Genomic DNA, 4,348 nt, shown 5'->3' on the forward strand with positions numbered 1-4,348 from the left:
TAAACGGTTCGCTGCTCAAGGCTGGGATGCCTTGAGAGACAGTCTGTTCTTTCGGAGTTCTGTGGAAACATCGCGATGTGTTCCCAGAAGAAGTGCCGAGCCGCCTACCAGCAGATAGAGGCATCGGACATGAGATCGACCTCGAACCTGGCACCAAGTATTGTGTGACCAGGCAATGGACGTTGTCAAAAGAACAAGTCGATTGTATCGATGAGTTCTTCGACAAGCGAGCCAAGGCGTGACATGTGCGTGAGAGCAAATCGCCTCACTGCAGCCCGACCTTTGTGTGCGTAAAGCCACAAGTGGATGGCGCGTGGTTCATGCTTATAATAAGCTGAACACGGCGACCATACCGGCGCAAACGCCAATCCTGCGGAAAGATTTCTTGTTGAATTCAATGGGAAAGTCAACTATCTTTTCCGCGTTGGATTGAAGGATGACTACTATCAGGTACTCATGAGAGAGTCCGATGTAGCCAAAACAGCTGTAAGCACTCCCAGCGGTATGCTTTGGGAGTGGCTTGTGATGCCTTAAGGGTTGAAAAACGCACCAGCGACATTCAACCGAGTGGTAGCTCACGTGATGCGACAGCACCGTGCCTACGCGCCCCATTACTTTAATGATAAATTCGTGCATAGAAGGGCCGAGGACGGGCTGAGCGCAAAGAGTCGCACAAGCGTCATTTAGACGCTGTGTTGCAGACTTTGAAAGACGCCCAACGTCAACTTGCAAAAGTGCGTCACAGGGGTCCCTGAGATACCTGTGCGGGGTTGCATCGTAGGGCCATATGGAGTACGATTAGACAGAGACAGGATTAATTCAGCAAAGGAATGGCCAGCTCCACGGCATGAGAGGATTTGCGCCAATTCCTAGTGCTCGCTAATTACTTGCATAAATATAGCAAAAATTATGCTGAGCAAACTAAAACATTTCTGACCTCCTTAAAAAGGACGCAGAATGGGTTTGGTTAAAAGAACAAGATGATGCATCACATAAGTGAAGCAATATCTTGTAGAGGCAGTGGTCTTGGCATTGCGAGACGCGGATAAGTCCTTAAGCGTCATCTGCGATGCAACTAATCTTGCAATCGGCAGCGCGCTCATGCAGAAGGATGACGACGGTGTTGACCGCGTCATCTCTTATCAGTCCCGGCTTTTAAATGCCGCGAAACTGAATTACCCCGTGCATGACAAAGAGCTACTTTCAATAAAGTATGCTCTTGTCAAGTTTCGCGGGCACCTACTCGACACCGAATCATTTTTGGTTTATACGGATCACGCATCACTGCGGACCGCAATAAACTCACCGCACCTCTCGCTCAGAATGGCAAGATGGCTCACATTCTTCTCTGAATTACATTTCAGAGTTGAATGTAAGCCTAATAAGTCGAATATATTGGCTGACGCTTCATCGCGCAAACAAGACTTCGAGGTGAGACACCAGGAAAGTGTGTCTATGTGTCTAGTGCTATAGCACAATTTCAGGTGTCGACGTTCGCAGCCATGAAAGCATACCACGTGACGAGCTCATCAGCCTCCGAAATAAGGAAGAGCAACAGTCAGTACGACCATTGTCGCCTGCTGTTGGATCACTTTGGTGGACGAAAGGTACCCCTTCCGTCACGCATAAAAGCTAAGCTAAATCGCTTTAGCTCCAGCAATGGCCTGTTCTGGCATCAGCTGTCACCTTGTGATCCCTTGAGAATCTATGTGCCTCTGACACAGATCTCAAGCTGATGATCCTACACGAGCTCCATGATGCGCCATCAAATGGGCATCTGGGCCGTCTAATGTTTACTTGCGAACATTGTCAGCGCATTAAGCCGGCACCGTCCAGCAGTGCGCCACTGAAGACGCGTACCGAATCCAACGGATTGTTGTAAGTCAGTAAGTCTGGACTTCATGTTTGGCATGCCGCCCGATCATAAGGGTCGGACAGGGCTAGTCGTCTTTGTAGACAGACTAAGCAAGATGGTGCATTAAGCACCATGTAAAACACTGATCACAGGCAAGGAGGTAGCTCTCTTGTTCCTGGATCATGTTTACCGACTACACGGGATGCCCGAGTCCATTGTATTGGACCGGGATCCTTGTTTTACGTCTGATTTTTAGCGACAACTGTTCGAGCTTCCAGGTAGCATGCTCCACATGTCGACCGCAGATCATCCCCAGACCGATGGCCAAACAGAGCGTGCCAATCGGGTCGTGGCGGATGCCTAACGCACTATAGCAACTCCCAAAGAGTGGAGCAAGCAATTGCCTTTGTAGGGTTCGCTATAAAAAACAGTGTCCACGCTAGTACGGGAGAGACACCGTTTTATATTAACAGACTGCGCCATCCTCGGACGCCAGTCTCGTTTGTGCGCAGCCCGAGTCTTAGTGGGGGAGGGTCCCTCACTATGCTTGGTGCGAAAGAGGGACATAGTTTCGTCAGAATGACGATGACCCATGAGGGTATCTACTCAATGACACAAACTTGCCTTGCCTTAGAGACCCTGCCTTCAAGAACTGTTTGATTCAATGTGTGTAGTTGCTGGCAGTTTAGCAGTGGTCAATAAAACGACGCCTTATGTTCGACCTCTCGGCGGTATCATAGGCGAGTTTAATGCTAAAAGCGTGAGCGAGGCTCAACGCTTTCTGGATGAGCTATTAGCCATCACACGGAAAGTCCGTGACGTAATAACAAGCGCACAGGACAAGCAAAAAGAATATGCGGACCGAACTGGTCGCAAAAAATGAACGCTTCAGAGTGGGTAAGAAAGTACTATTAAGGTACTGCTACCCTACCTAAAAATTTAATTTCTGTACTACCTAAAGATACTACAAAGTTGTTGCCGCGTTTCATTGGCCTCTTTACGGTGGTAGAAGAGGTTGGACACCTAAATTTTAGGCTCACCCTTCCCCCGTATATGAAGACGAACCCCGTATTTTATGTCGGTCGACTGAAACGGTATGTAGACCCAAATGAGATCACATATCCGCATCTGTCTAATGAGACCGATGATGACGCCGACTGTTAGTTGACCATCGTTCGGGTGCGGGGGACGGTGAAGGCGAAAAGCTATCGGACCGACTCCTCCCAACACGAACAGGACTTGAAGAGCAAGATACATCACGTGAGTAAGGCAGATCACTCAGCATTATTCTCTCAAAGAGGTCCAAGCGAGTCTTCAGGCGTTCATAACCCTGACGAGCCTTCTCTCGGACATCAACGAGATCCGAGGTCAGTCGTGAGACTTGACCATCGAGATCCGCAATATGTCGTTCAGCAGCGCTTAACGCCTATGACTGAACGGACGAAGGTAAGGCAGCCGCGAGTAGGTGGGCGAGATCGCCACTTCTATCGGGCGCCGCTTGCACTGATGGATGCGGGTGAAAATTAACGCTTCCTTGTTGGAAGGTTGCTTGCCCTCCGCTCCGTGAGGCATAGGTATCAGATCCTCGTCCAATAAAAAGTTATTTGAAGCGTTATAATTCTTGGGAATTGATCGATACCCTACGTATTGATGTGCCCGGCTTGGTGGCTGCCTATAAAGGAGCACCAGCTGAGGCCTCTTCGCGAGTCTCAAATAGACTAGCAGAAGTAGCGTTGTGAGAAGAAACACGGGGTACAGTACCGCCCATGATTTCTTTCACACGCAAGCGTGCGAATTAATTTGTTGTGACCGCTGCTTCCTCCCATTGGAATGCGGATGAATGCGGCGCAGGAATTCTGCCTCGTATTGATCGGGCGTTTCATTTGAACGCAACACGACCGGGATCGGGAAAAGCCCAAGCGATTTTCCCTGAGCCCTCCATAATTAAAGGACGCCATAATAGTTATGTGCGTCTACAAGAGCGCGCTCTAGGAGCGACGCTCTTGGCTCGTTTAATCGAGGCCATTTAGATGTTGAGGTCATCAGAGATATGCCACCCGTCATATAGCCACGTTCTAAACGACTGGCTTGTGACACCGACTGAGCACGCTCACGTGTCGTCGGCGGAGCTTAAGGCTCCGAGTTCTCTATGTCAGAACCATAACGGATTATGGTTTGAGCATAAGAAGTTGTGGTTATACTCAACGAAGAAGCGGCTGCGCCTTTATTGGCAACGCTCTCATTACCTGTCGCTGCGCTATCCAGCGCAGACGACGAGACAGCATTCGCAAACGTTGCTGTCTCCATGTTGTGAGCCATGAGAGAAGTTTGGATGGGCAATAATGCGCCATCATCATTTCTCCTGAGCTCTTTGTCCACATCACTATTATAAGGTGACGGCAACGGTGTCGACTTATTGTAGTCGACAATGAGCGACGGATCAACATCCTCACTGTTAAAGCGGGATGGATCCTTTAGCCCCGTTAACGCGAC

Source organism: Bremia lactucae, linkage group LG19 (assembly GCF_004359215.1).
Source record: "Bremia lactucae strain SF5 linkage group LG19, whole genome shotgun sequence".
Classification (NCBI taxonomy): domain Eukaryota; phylum Oomycota; class Peronosporomycetes; order Peronosporales; family Peronosporaceae; genus Bremia; species Bremia lactucae.